General features: G+C 45.0%; 1 protein-coding gene across 5 annotated transcripts in view; it reads right to left on the bottom strand.

The window, feature by feature from the left end:
- FUT10 (fucosyltransferase 10) overlaps nucleotides 1-2,657 on the bottom strand; it is a 176,426-nt gene extending 173,769 nt beyond the window's left edge. For 3 of the 5 annotated variants that reach the window (XM_055123721.1, XM_055123720.1, XM_055123717.1), the window contains exon 1: nucleotides 2,523-2,657. The gene's annotated coding sequence lies outside the window, so the exon portion shown is untranslated. Of the gene's footprint in view, nucleotides 1-1,514; nucleotides 1,571-2,203; nucleotides 2,274-2,522 lie in introns of those variants that run through there. The other 2 variants (XM_055123718.1, XM_055123719.1) reach the window with 2 other exon arrangements.
- Nucleotides 2,658-14,824: the final 12,167 nt, after the last annotated feature.

Genomic DNA, 14,824 nt, shown 5'->3' with positions numbered 1-14,824 from the left:
TTTATTTTCCTATTAAAGAGTTCAGATCAGCTATTCTTTCCCAGGTTACTCTCTAACCTGGCAGAGGATATGAATTAAAAATCCTTTATCTGCTCTGATTATTTACAAAATCGTGAATGAGGAATGAATTCAATAATACTATTAAACTATAACTTAATAATAATAATACTATTAAATAATAATACTTAATAATAATAATAATACTATTAAACTATAACTTCTGTTTCACACCCCCAAAGAAATCTCAGGTTTCAACTCCAAAATGAAGGTTTTTTTTCTTGCTCATAAATATCATCTGGGAGCAAAAACTCTCCCCATAAGAAAAATAGTCAAATAGGGAGAAAATAATCAGAACAGTGGGTCTTCACAAACTCAGAATCTTGGGAATAGATTAAAAAAAACCCATAGAAAAAGTTTGGGAATTACGTTTTATTCATTCTTTTCAGCAATTCAACTTTTCTGAAAGTTCAAAAGTCATTTGCAAAAAAAAAAAAAAAAAAAGTCATTTGCAGAGAAATAAAATTCCTATGATACACTGAAAATAAACTGGGCCAGGGAAAATAATTATGGCACATGGCAGCACCAAGTCAGTTTAATCCCCAATACCACATGATCCCCCAGCATTTCGGGGTACTGCCTGAAGGTCCCTGAGTACATGGGGTGACCGCAGTGGCCCCTCCACCAGAAGCCTAATTAGCACCCCAGTGCTCAAGCAGCACCCATTCAGGATTCCTACACCAGGTGGGGTTGTCAAGAATCACTGGGAGTGGCCCCCAGGTGCCCTGAGCACTGCTTGGGAGCCACTCACACACACACACACACACACACACACATAAACTTTATGTAATTTTTAAAAACTCATATTTGGGGACAGGGAGCGAGCACAGGAATTAAAGTGCATGTCTTGCAATTTGACCCACAGAACTTCATGATCCCCTGAATACCACTAGGAGTGACCCGGGATCAGAGAGCCTGTGTAGGCCTCCAGCACCTTGAGTGTAACCTAAAAATGAAAGAAAGGAAGAAAGGAAGAAAGAAAGAAAGAAAGAAAGAAAGAAAGAAAGAAAGAAAGAAAGAAAGAAAGAAAGAAAGAGAGAGAGAGAGAGAGAGAGAGAGAGAGAGAGAGAGAGAAAGAAAGAAAGAAAGAAAGAAAGAAAGAAAGAAAGAAAGAAAGAAAGAAAGAAAGAAAGAAAGAAAGAAAGAAAGAAAGAAAGAAGAAGGAAGGATCATATTTAGGAATACTATAACAAATTATTTATTATAGAATTATGTCCTAGACTTCGGTATTGCGTTTCTTACTGAAATCAACTCTTCATAGCCCAAATTTAGAAAGCCTTTAAATATGGGCTAGACGCATCCTACATACTAAGCAATACTTATGCACAAAAATATGAATGTATATTCCTATCTATGAATAACTTCGTTTGCCCAGTCTGTTCTTTACTTTATAAATATGACCTGAAATTTGGTTTATTTTTCCAAAAACGTTTGTAAGATAAAACTTGAAAACTTACTCTTTTTTTAAACTGAGGGATACAAAATGAACCCTGAGCGTTGATTCTGTGTACTTAGTTTCCTGTTACACACTGCCACCTAGCCGGAAGCCGGTAAAGTAAGAGTTACAACAGCAACTTCCAAACAGAAGCAGACGTGGATCATCCCGGGATGGGGCCACGCGCCGCTTCCGGCTCGCGGGCGGGAGGGGGTTGTTCTGAAGCCGAGGCCGAGCCGCCCAGTGGGCAGGACCTCCACGCCCAGGGCCGGTGCTGCACTCGCCAGCAAGTGGCCCAGAGGGGCACGCGGCCCGGGGTCCTTGCGACCCCGGCGGGCCCAGACCCGCGCTGCTGGGCGTGTGGTCCAGGGCCGGCGGGATGCTAGGGAGAGCCCGCGCCCCGGCCCCGGGAGCGCGCCCACCCCCAGCCACCCGGCGGAGGCGCCCAGAGAGGAAAAAGGGAACCCGATTGCAAGCCACGTCGCGGGGCAGGGGCTCCACTCGGAAGAATCATGGAAAGATTTTTTTTAAAAAATTAAAAAATCACGCTGCTGTTATTTCGATTTTTAGGCTGCCCCAATACCTTTAAAAATAAAACGAAAAAGAAAGAAACGGGCCTGCAACGGTGCTCAGCGGCGGCATTGAGGGACCCCCCGCACCCCGCACCGCCCCCAACCCCCCCCGCACCCTGCACCCCCTACTCAAACGCACTGACGCCGAGAGCTGCAAAGTCCCAGCCGCTGCTCCCGGGCTCCGGATGCCACCAACAAGTGGTTCCCGGGTGGAGGAGGAGAAGCAGGAGGAGGAGGAGGAGGAGGGGAGGGGGTGTGAGGACCCTCTGCGACGCGACTGGCCAGGCGGCCGCGCTGGGGGCTGGAGGCTGCGGCCGAGGCCCCGCGCGCCCCCCGCGCCCACCGGGTCTCGGGCAGCGAGGCTCCCGCGCCCCAGCCCGGGCCCGCCGCCGCCCCTCCCCCCCCCGGCCCGATGCCCCTCGCCCCGGGCGACCCCCGCCCCCGGCGATCCCGCTCACCGCGCCGCAGGCCGCAGGTCCCGCGCCGGGGCGGGACTCAGCGGGGACGTCCGGGGGCCCGAGATCCCGCGTCCAGGCTTCCCGAGGCCTCGCGGAGGGGCAAGAGGGGCCTCCCACTCGGGAACACCCCCCGCCCCAGATTTGGGCAGCCGGGGCGTGGCCCGTCCGAGGGGCGCAGCCCAGCCCGGAGGTTCCGAAGAGGTTCCGAGTCGGTGCCACCGTGCGCGCGGGGCGCAGAGTGACCCGGGCAGGAGCTGGTGGTACTTTCCCGGGGCGGCGGCAACCCTGGGTCGGGCGATCCGGTACCAAACGGTGTTTGTTCGGGAGGCCGAGGGGGATGGTCGCTTGGTTTTACTGGACGCGGGATGGACAATTGGTTTCAAGCTACTGCCGGCACAGGGAACGCGACCGAGTTACTCTGCCAAGTGGGTGAAAGAGAAAAAGATAGACGCCAGAAGATCTTGCAGAAAGAAAAAAAAGAAAAAAGCAAGGAATTCGGTAACCCCCAATGGAAACAGTCCTGAGATGTGAGCAATGAAACTGTGATGTGCGGTGCAGGGTGTGGGGTGGTGAGGAAGGGGCTCAAGAAGAGTAAGGGGGTCCTGGGGTTTGGATACTGGTGGTGGTGAAGGTGTAGCAGTTTTCTGTCCGTCGCCACAATACATGCTTACACTGTCTAAATTACAATAAAAGTGAAAATAAGAGCCCGGCAATAGCCCAGGGAGGAGGGTGCTGCCTTGCTCACTGTAGACTCCGGTCCGTGCCACACCTCATGTCCCCCTATGGTCCCCAGAGCCCTACTGAGCACAGAGCCAGGATTAAACGCTAAGCATTGCTGGGTGTGGCTCCCAAACAAACAAATAATAAATTGTTCTCCCTTAGTAGACACATAAGACAACAGAGAGGAGGGATTGTAATCACTAAGTGGGACTTAGCTCATTAGGACAGCTCCCGGCCAGACCTCGAGGACCTGATTCACAGCATCATGCGATGTAAATATCACGCGATGAGCATCACTGCAGGTACCTGAGCACGGGCTGCCCTCTGCCTCACTCGCTCTAGGCCTGGCCCTGCAGAGCCCCAAGCCCTTCTATTAATATCTCTGTTTAAAAAAAAAAGGTATTGATCATGGTTTCCACTACTAAAAGCACCAAACACGAGGGACAATATGTATGAATTGGAATATTAATAAATATTGGATAGCATTAAAAGCAAGAAAATCTGGTTCCAAAGATACTACAATTAATTTTTTAAATTTTATTTTATTAAAGCATCATGAATTACAAAGTTATTCATGTTGGGTTTTTGACACAGTATTCCACCACCAATTCTCTCCCAGCCTCTGCCCCAGCCCCAGACCACCATCTTGACAGGCACCTTTTAAATTTGGTTGTTAAACTTGGGGTCTCGTGGTTTTAGCGCTGTTGACTCTGCACTTAGTTGGATCCTTCCTTAACTCCACCAGTGTACCCGGGTCCCCCTGACTCCTACACCAGCTGCTTCTCATCTCTCTCCTCTCCTCTTCCCCTTCACTCCATTTTTTTCCTTCTCTGCCCTATCCATCTGGGATCAGAGTGATTTATCTCCCCTCACCCAACACACTTCTTAAACCATTGCTTCTCCTCATTTAGTTACTCTAAATACCACACGTAAGTAATATCATCCTGTGTTTGTCCTTTTTCTTATGATACCGTGATAATTTTAAAGGTTATCTCCTGAGAGGCTGGAGTGATAGCACAGCGGTAGGGCATTTGCCTTGTAAGTGGCCTACCCGGGTTTGATTCCCAGCATCCCATATGGTCCCCTGAGCACCTCCAGGAGTGATTCCTGAGGGCAGATCCAGGAGTAACCCCTGAGCATCACTGGGTGTGATCCAAAAAAGGAAAAAAAATGTTTTAATTAATAAAGGTTATCTCCTGAAAGGGGACATTTGCAATAGACATATTGAACAAAATTTCCTATCTAGAACATAACAAGAATGCTTTCAATGCAAAGAAAAAATTGAATAAAAGCAGGAGGGATCAAAGACTTGTACTCAAATCACCAAAGAGAAATCTCTATAAACAATAAAATAAGTGAAGAAATGCTTTATTTCTTTAGCCATCAGGGAAATGCAAATCAATACAACTACTAACCACATCCTAAAACTGGCTATAGATTTTAAAACTAACCATACTCAGTTTCATGTAGAACATATGGGAAATGCTACATGTCCCTTTAGTACTTGTAACAGATACTTTGGAGCCAAATATACTCATGTCTTATGGCCCCCATATTTCACTCAGATATGTGTCTAATAGGTATGCATAAATAACACGTCCAAAGACTAGTATACAGTTCACAAAACACAGCCTAACAAATTTAAGGAATAAACATCATATAAAAATACGCTCCCCAACAACAGTGAAATTAAGCTGGTGAATAACAAATATCTGTGAACTGCTGGGAATATCCCCAATAACTGGAGATTAAGCATGTTTCAAGCAATGAGGCCTTGATTTAGGTGACAGCAGTACACTCACATAGTCAGACAAGAGCAGTGAGCCCTGGTGCCCAGTCAATGATTGGACTTACTATATTTTCCCCTAGAGACAGGTGTGTCTGTATATTACCCCTTCATAAGTCATGGAAATCTGTATGGCCAAGCAAAAGAAACTAATCTTAAAAAATAACACACTGGGGCTGAAGCAATAGCACAGCAGGTAGGGTGTTTGCCTTGCACTCGGCCGACCCGGGCTCGATTCCCAGCATCCCATATGGTCCCCTGAGCATTGCCAGGAGTGATTCCTGAGTGCAGAGCCAGGGGTAACCCCTGTGTATCGCTGGGTGTGACCCCCCAAAAAAAAAGATAACACACTAGGACAGAGAGATATAACAGCAGGTAGGGCACTTGCCTTGCACGCAACTCAAGGTACCTCATATGGTCCCCCAAGTCCACCAGGAGTGATCTCTGAATGCAGAGGCAGGAGCACTGCTGGGTGTGGCCCAAAAAACAAAACCAATTACACCTGTAACTAGGTGCTGTCCAGACTAGAATGTGAGCCCAGGAGTACCATCGACCAACGGGGAACGTTGTATTGAAGTGAGTGTACCCTAAAGTTCATGAATAATATTATGAATATCACTGTCACTGTCATCCCGGTTTTCATCGATTTGCTCGAGCGGGCACCTGTAACATGTCCATTGTGAGACTTGTTGCTACTGTTTTTGGCATATAGAATACACCATGGGTAGCTTGCCAGGCTCTGCCATGAGGGCTAGATACTCTCGGTAGCTTGCCGAGCTCTCTGAGAGGGGAGGAAGAATCGAACTCGGGTCGGCCGCATGCAAGGTAAATGCCTTACCTGCCATGCTATAACTCCAGCCCATTATTATGAATGTATTTTTAATTTTTTTAGATTATTTTAACAAAAATTCTACATCTAATAAGGACCTATTGTGAGGATCTGGCCCAGGACAGACCACAGGAATCTATTTAGCTTTCTTAAGACTCTTTTTACAGGAGCCCGCATTCTAGAATAACTTGTCTATCTGTCCCGGAGCAAGGAATTTGGATACAGGCACCCTGGGTCGCAAGAAGGGTGGTGGTCAGACCAGATAACCAGACCCATATCACACGACCCATATCACAAGACCTAGGACTGCCCCCAGAACCGAGACATTCCTGAATATTGGCGTGAATCGTGATCTCTAAAACCATAGGCTAAGGAGTGATGTCCTTTTAAATGGATTGGTTAAGAAAGTTTGCAATATTACAAATCTATTGGCTATGAAATGCGCGGGCTCTGCTGTAACGGCCGGGGAAGGCCTATATAAGATCTCCTTTGGAGAAGCTCGGGGTCTTGCCCAACTTGCTGGACCTGCGTGTCCGAGTAGGCGGCTGGACCCTGGCTAGCCAGTCTTAGAATAAACCTGCTTGCTCTTTGAAGTCTCTGGAGTCTCTTTGTCATTATAGGGAGATTTCGATCCGCGCCCTAACACTATGTTTATTTTTCTTTGGCTGGAGAGGAAATCCACCGGCAGTGCTCAGGGCTTACTCCTGGTTCTGTGCTCAGTGATCACTATTGGCAGCACTCAAGGACCATATATGATGCTGGAAATTAAAACTTGCCATACACAAGGCAAGTGCCTTATTCCTTGTACTATCTCACTGGCCCTTATTATTCATTTTGTTAACGCAGAGTATCACATTCAGTAATGTGGGTATGTCTGATCATCCTTGAACTTCAGGGAGAAATCTCTTTCAATCATCATGTGTGCTATTTTTCAATTGACTGTTGAATTTGTTTTGCTGAAAGTTCACTGAGAAGTTTTACATCTAAATTCATCATAGATATTGACCTGTTTTCTTTTCCTGAATCAGATGGCTTCAGTATCAAGGTAATACTTCCTTACAGAAAGATGGGGCAAAATCCCATAACAATAATCTCTCTTAATGTCAATGGTCTAATTCCATTAGATCAGATAAATCACTTATCTCCCTTTATTAAAGGCAGTTCTGGACATTGACAACTCTTATTCTTTCATTTGGAACAACTTCCCGTTTCTTCATTTTATTTGACATACTTTGGTTTCTCTGTGTTAGGTAAAACAGATCCCTCTCCCAGTTTTAGCAGATTGCCTCTGATGAAAGATAAAACTTGAAGTCACCGAAACCCGAGACCCCCATTGCCTATCCAACCTTTGTGGTCGTCTTTGTTTTTCATGGTCCCAAGAGCTGAACATATGCCAGTCAGCATCCCAAAAGCTATGGGAAATGCCCCGGCACCCGCTTAGCCTCCCTGTGGACTATTAATTATCTACCCCTGCAGCTCTCTACTGCAGACTAATGGGAACCCCAACCTCTAGGGAGCATCTGGGAAAATCAGGACGTTGGATCTGCAATCTAGCCTCTACCAGGGAGAAAGTCTTTGCTGGGTGGCTTTTGTTTCTTTGTTTGTTTTTTGCTTACTCACTGTTTGCTGAGTCAGAGGGAATTGTTGATGAGAGTGCTGTGTGTCCAGAAGAGCCACTTCTCTGTTTTGTGTGTTCCCAGGAGACGTGTGCACGCCAAACTCTGTGAGCTCGAAGAGTTGGGTTAGTTGCGAGTTATTCCCATGGGTGGCCACTATAACACTTAGTATGCTGGGCATGGAGACAAGCTGGAGAGTTAATTTTACAGTCATAGGGGCACAAAGGTGATAGTTGGGGACACGCCCACCGGCCGCTTTGATTTCTCAGAAGGATCCCAGTCAGTTCTCACATACGGGGCAGATTAGAAATTTGAATGTCAGACAGCAGCTGGGAAGCATACACCCAGCCCAGCCAGGGAGAAACAGGGAAGCAGATGGTTCTTTTACTTATTCCCCCTGTTCAAGTCTGCAGCTGCAGGAAGTGTTTGTGTACCCATTTTAGAGGTTGACAACAGGACACCCAGAATGCTGAGGCTTATTCATTGTCAGTGCAATCCTTCAGGTGGCGGCCACAAAGCTTGGGGCACTCACCACATGTGTAGATCTACTTGCTCTTCCCAGGTAGATACTCGCAACTTGGTTTTATTATTGGATCAAGCTAGAGGGAAAAAAAGCCAAAAAAAAAATTGCCCACCATATTATTTTAGCCACTCATCTCAGTCAGTCCAAAAATATAGGCTAATTTGAAACAAGGCTTTCGAGCAGAAGCTGGGAAAGTAGGTGGTCCCAGAAATCTTCTGGGAAAATAACAAGGAAATGGGTCCTTTTGTCTGCTGGCTCTGTTCTGTGTCTGGGAGGGATAACCATGGAATCACATGCTCCTTCACTGCTGCTTTTTTGTTTACTGGTGGCTCTTGAGGATACAATCCATGTTGATTTTCAGGACTAAATTTGGGCTCTGTGCCTTGGTAGAAGACTTTAGAAGTTAGAATGCAAGGTGTTCTAACCTTTAATTCCTCGGGGAGAACATGAAAGTTAGGAAAGTGTGGTGCTGTGCTAGAAAGGGAGTCTATGGCAAGAGTAGGTCCCAGTCCTCCTGTCCCTCTCAGGCAATCAAGTAACATGTAGGAATCACTTAACTACTTCTAAGAGGGAATTGGTCTGTGTGTGTCAGCATGTTTGGTGACAGGGAAATTCAGGGACATAGATCTCCATCTTGGCCATCCTTCAGTAGTATTTCAAAGAGCATTATTCACTTTTTTCTTGTGTCACCACCAGATATTAGCAATTCTAATTATGTCCTACAAAAATATAAATATTCTGGCTAAAGCTAGATAGTATTAGTAGTGACAGAAGACAGCGGAGGAGGGCCATTGATATATCAGTAGTGAGGAGATGCAGTTACTTTGCTCACCAAAAGCATGAGTGTTGGCATCATTATAACCATGTCACCTCAACTACGACAAAATTAAGGGAGAACTAATAAAGAATTGAATACAATTCCCTTGAACACAACTGACCCTGGTTTGATCTTTAGTATTGCACATGGTCTCCTGCACACTGTCAGGAGTGGTCACTGAGCGAAGTGCTAGAAGTAAGCCCTGAGCACTGTTAGCTATGGTTCAAACCTGTCCAACCCCAAAGAAAAATCAGTCAAATTATTTTTTTTAAGTGGAGTAAATTGCATTTTCTTGATTTGTTCTGTTGTTTGTCACTTGTCACTTGTCATCTAGTTGATCTTCGATTTGCTCAAGCGGGCACCAGTAACGTCCCTGTCTCGTGCTAGTGTAGCCCAATGATATCTGCTCCCTCCAGGAACAGAAAGAGCCTCAAACTGTTCATTCAGGGTTTTGATGAAGAAGTCTGACCATCTCGTAGGTGGGCGGCCACGCGGTCTTTTGACGTCCCCTGGAATCCACTCAGTAACAACTCTAGTCCAGTAACAGCTCTAGTCCAGTGGTCATCTCTGAATTGCATTACATGACTGGCCCATCTGATTTTTGATACCTTGGCAAATGAGACAGCGTCCCTGGTTCTTGACCGTCGACGGAGGTCAGAACTCCAGATTCCTTCTCTCACTTGAGTGAGACTTGATACTCCTAGCATAGCTGTTTCGATTCCTCTTTGGGATACCCGAATAGCGTTCTCATCCTGTTTTCATAGGGCCCAGGTCTCTAAGGTGTATGTTAGTGCAGGAAGAACGGTGGAGTCAAAAAGATGTGCCCAGAGCCAGAGGTTCTTCGTTCTCTTAACCACTTTGACGCTCTTGAAGGCATTCCACACCGCTCTCTTCCTCCTGCGCAGTTCTGGCGCCAAGTCGTTCTTCATGTTGAGTTCTCAACCCAGGTACACATAGCTGCTGCATTTGGGAATGTGTGTTCCATTGAGAGCAAATGGAACATCAGAGACTAGTTCGTTTTTTATGAACATTGTTTTGCTGGGATTCAGCTGCAGGCCGACCTTTCCACACTCTTGGTCAAAGTCAGCCAGCATTTGTGCAGCTTGGCTAATGTTTGGTGTTATTGAGAATGATGTCATCAGCGAAGCAGAGGTAGTGTAGTTGCAGACTGTCTATCTTCACTCCCATTTCTTCCCATTCCAGTCATCACATAACGTTCTCGAGGGTGGCACTGAAGAGTTTCTGTGAAATAGTATCACCCTGCTGAACCCTTCTCTTTATGTCAATGATCACTTCCTTTTAGAATGGTGAGATCCTGGTGGTGAATTCTCCACCACCTCCACTACCCAGCCACCGCCACGCTCCGGGCCACTTTCCAGACACTCAGGCCGAACCTCCCGCATGAGTGAAGCCCCACAGAACCAGGTAAAGCAGAACCTTGTGACCTTGGACTGCAGGCTCAATGAGACCCAGAAATAAGATTCTCTGTCTGCCTCCTCCAATCTCCGGCTCTCCACCCCAGGGATTAAACCCAGATGACCCACCCTACTGGATCCAGATAAATACCTCACTGGCAGACCTCCACTACCTCCACTACCCAGCCACTGTCACGCTCCAGGCCACTTTCTGGATAGCACAAGATACTTAATACCCATTTTCCATAATTTTCACACCATATTTGATGGGCTTCAAATATGGTGTGAACCATGGGAACACCTGTAAGGGCGATTGGAGATTGCCCTAAAAGCCTCCATCCCTCTCAGAGAGCCCAGCAAGCTACTGAGAGTACCCCGCCCACTGCGCAGACCCTGGCAAGCTATCTGTGTCATATTCAATATGCCCAAAGCAGTAACAACAATGGGCCTCATTTGCCTGACACTGAAAGAGCCCCCAATACGGCATGAGCCCCAATAAGGATGAGCAAGGAGAGGCTGTTGTTTGTCAATTATCTAAATTACTTTGTGAAGACAAAATATTGTTTCCCTGTCACTAGATATAAAAAATAAACATGGATGTTTATTATCACAGATTGTAAAAGACATTAATATACAAGATTAGATAACACCTGATAATTTCAAGTGTCTTCTAATTCTAATCAATGGCTCAATGAGAAACAAAGACCTGAACTATTACAAAAATTGGTGGCCTAAAATGGTCCTAGCCCTCTATTTTTTGTATCCACACCCATGTGATCTATCAAGAATAGATGGATCACATCAAGATTCTTCATCAAGAATAGATTCTTACCGAGAATAGATTTTCCACCCAGTCTGGAATCCTGGCTGAATTTCTTACTAACTTGTTTTGACCACGGAGTATGGCAAGAGTGACAGGCTACAAGTTCTGAGCCCAAAGCCTCATGAGGCCTTACAGGCTTGCTTCCTTTTTTTTTTTTATTGAAACTCTGCCCAAACATCATGTTAACAATGCTGCAACAGCCTGCAGCATGAGGGGAAATGACCCCTGCTCCCCCAGAAAATAGTCAGCAAGATGTGTAAGTTGGCCAGTCTGAACCGATCAGTCACATGGTTATTTATCAGCTAATTACAGGCAATTGAGTAAGCCCAGGTCAGATCAGCCAAATCTGGCACAGTCAGCAAAGTTACCCATACTGCGCAGAGAAACATGAGCAATGATAGATGCTTACTGTTTAAGCCTCTGAGTTTTGGATAGACACGTAACACAACAATATATAGGAGGGTGCTTTTGTGGGAAAAATGTTTAAAATATGTGGCATTGTCATTGGAACCAGAGGATAGGGGTAAAAATAAGATAACAGCTGTAATAAATTGGAAAAGCGAAGACACATGCTATAAGGTAGTGAAAATATTTATGATTTATTTTCTAGGAGCAACTTGGAAGATATAAAACATACTTAATAAACTTGAATGCCTACAAAATATTATCCCCAGGTAGTATGCTACAGGTGTTGTTTGTAGGTTTTAGCTGTGTATTTTAAAAAAGGGCTGGAGCGATAGCAAAGCGGATAGGGCATTTGCTTTGCATGCGGCCGACCCAGATTTGATTCTTCCACCCCTCTTGGAGAGCCCGGTAAGCTACCGAGAGTATCCGGCCCACACGGCAGAGCCTGGCAAGTTCCCCGTGGTGTATTCAATATGCCAAAAACAGTAACAAGAAGTCTCACAATGGAGATGTTACTGGTGCTTGCTCGAGCAAATCAATGAGCAACAGGATGACAGTGATGACAATGATTAATAAAAAGAAAGAAAACCACCTTATTGGAAGGGAAAACACAGAAGAATGTGTTTTAGGGAAAACACAGAAGAATGAAAATCAAGCTGAATGAAAACTAAGGCTGGCTTTCTTCTACAGCCTGCCCAAAGGTTCTCAAGCAAAGGCAGGAAGATCTTTGGTTAAGACTTCTAAATGCAGTAAGTTGGTCACTCAGAGATCTTTCCAACCAAACCAACAGATCAGTAACAATCATAAGTAATCTTATGAACCTCTTTTCACAGCTGTCTGACATGACCAAATTAACCAGACTTAAGATTAGAGAGAAGTTAGTCTGAAAAAATTGTGTGTGTTTTTTGTCCAGTGGAGTGGTTCTAAACAAAATCCTATATAGAAGAAAAACAAAGTTAAAAAAAAAATCCGGCTGAAGAGGTCATAGTACAAGGATGTATAGCATACTTTGCTCACCCTAGTTTGAATCCCTGGCACTGCATATGGTCCCCCGAACCCCAGGAGTGAGTGCTGAGCATAGAGACAGGAGTATGCCCTGAGCACTGCGCGGGTGGCACCAAATCCTCACTAATTAATTCATTAATTAAATGTTCTACAGATGAGTATTTCCAAATGCACCAAATGGGACTGAAATTGCTTTTATTGAAAAAATACACAAATGGGTACCCAAGCATCTCTGGGAAGGACAGAGACTGCAAAGGGTACTCAATTTCTGGACTGAATTTTTTCAGAAGCGGGTGCTCTAAAATCCCTCATAGAGCTAAGAGATTTGGAGAACAGGGGACAGTTCTAGAAACACTGTTTCCTAGAAAGCACAGTTGGACCCTAGACTGGGAAAACCAAACAACATTTGCTGGATAGGTTTCAGACATTTGCTGGGTGTTGATATCAAAATAATCACAAAATAAACCAAATCAGGTTTATGACTAGGGATAAAAATCTCTTAGTGCCCAGTGATAAAATACAAACTGTCACTGTCACTGTAATCCCATTGTTCATCGATTTGTTCGAGCGGGCACCAGTAACGTCTCCATTGTGACACTTGTTACTGTTTTTGGCATATAGAATACACCACGGGGAGCTTGCCAGGCTCTGCCATGCAGGCGGGATACTCTCGGTAGCTTGCAGTGCTCTCCAAGAGGGACAGAGTAATCGAACCCAGGTTGGCCGTGTGCAATGTCCAAAATTCAACAGCTACTTCCTCTAAAATCGTACCCTCAGCCAGCCTTTGGCATCTTGGGAAGATCCCACTCTCTTGCAGCAATTCTAATAGAAACCTCCCAAGTCATTCCTGGTTGCAGTCTTCCTCTCAGCCCTCCCGTGAGACAGACACAATGATGTTGGTTCTCTTCACCAAATGTCCAGAATTCCACTGTGTCTTACTGCTTCCAATGTCATCAGCACAGCCCAGTCCCTATACCTTGACTGCTAATCCCCTTCCCAACACGTGTCTGACACATGACAGCATGATACCTCTTTTAAAATAGGGCCACACCATGTGCCGGGGTGGAGCTTTCACCGTCAGTCCTAGAGGTGATCTCAGCAGCACTGGCCCCACACTTGGGTGCTCAGGCCCTGGGATGCTGGGACGGGGGCATCTTCAGGCTCACACACAGCTGTGCTAGGGCAGGGTAGAGACAGAAATCAGGCTGAGCACTGCTCTACCACTTGAGCTATCTTCATGGCCCAGAATGACCCTTTTATTATTATTTTTTAAGATAAAATAAATTACTTTATTTTTTAAAATTTATTTATTTTTTAATTAGTGAATCACCATGAAGGTACAGTTACAGATTTATACATTTTTGTGCTCATGTTTCCCTCATACAAAGTTAGAGAACCCATCCCTTCACCAGTGCCCATTCTCCACCACAAATAGACCCAGCATCCCGCCCACCCCTCATCCCATCTCCCCCCACCCCACCCTGCCACTGTGGCAGGGTATTCCCTTTTGTTCTCTCTCTCTAATTAGGTGTTGTGGTTTGCAATAAAGGTGTTGAGGGGCCATTGTGTTCAGTCTCTAGTCTACATTTGGCACACATCACCCTTCCCCCGAGTGTCCTCCAACCACATTTTACTTGGTCTTCCCTTATCTATCTGAGTTGCCCTCTCCCCAGAATGTGAGGCCAGCTTCCAAGCCATAGAGTCAATCTCCTGGTACTTATTTCTACTATTCTTGGGTGTTAGTCTCCTACTCTGTTATTTTATATTTCACAGATGAGTGCAATCTTTCTATGTCTGCTCTCTCTTTCTGACTCATTTCACTTAGCGTGACACTTTCCATGCCCTTTTATTATTTTTGTTTGATTTTTATTTTTCTGTTACCATTTTAAATAATAAAGTCAAACAATGTATTTTCAAAATATTAACAAAAAGAAACCAATATTTTTATTAAAATCAAACTTTTGTTGGATATCTTCAATTGACATTTTCTAGAGCTCTAAGTATAATTTTTAAATCTAAAATATAATTCAGTGAAATTAACATGGCAATAAGAATGTCACATAGGAAGAAGCATTACTGGGAGCAGTGTATTTAAACACTGCTCCCAGAAATTTGTAGTGTATTTTACAGTGTGGGGTTACTATACTTAAAATTTCATGCATACCCTTCTTAAATGTGTAGCATCATATTTAACAATTTACCTATATGTATACCCATCTCTCACAAATATACCTATTTGTGTATATAGTAAACAGTTTTTTAGCTCACATAACAGAAAGTTTATCACAAAGGGTGGATATCATCCCAACAGTGAAATCGGTTGTGTTCAGGTTTACTCTTCACCACCAGACAACCTAGTATCA

The sequence above is a fragment of the Sorex araneus genome, chromosome 1 (genome assembly GCF_027595985.1).
Source record: "Sorex araneus isolate mSorAra2 chromosome 1, mSorAra2.pri, whole genome shotgun sequence".
NCBI classification, from domain to species: domain Eukaryota; kingdom Metazoa; phylum Chordata; class Mammalia; order Eulipotyphla; family Soricidae; genus Sorex; species Sorex araneus.
This window is presented reverse-complemented; position numbering and strand designations above follow the sequence as displayed.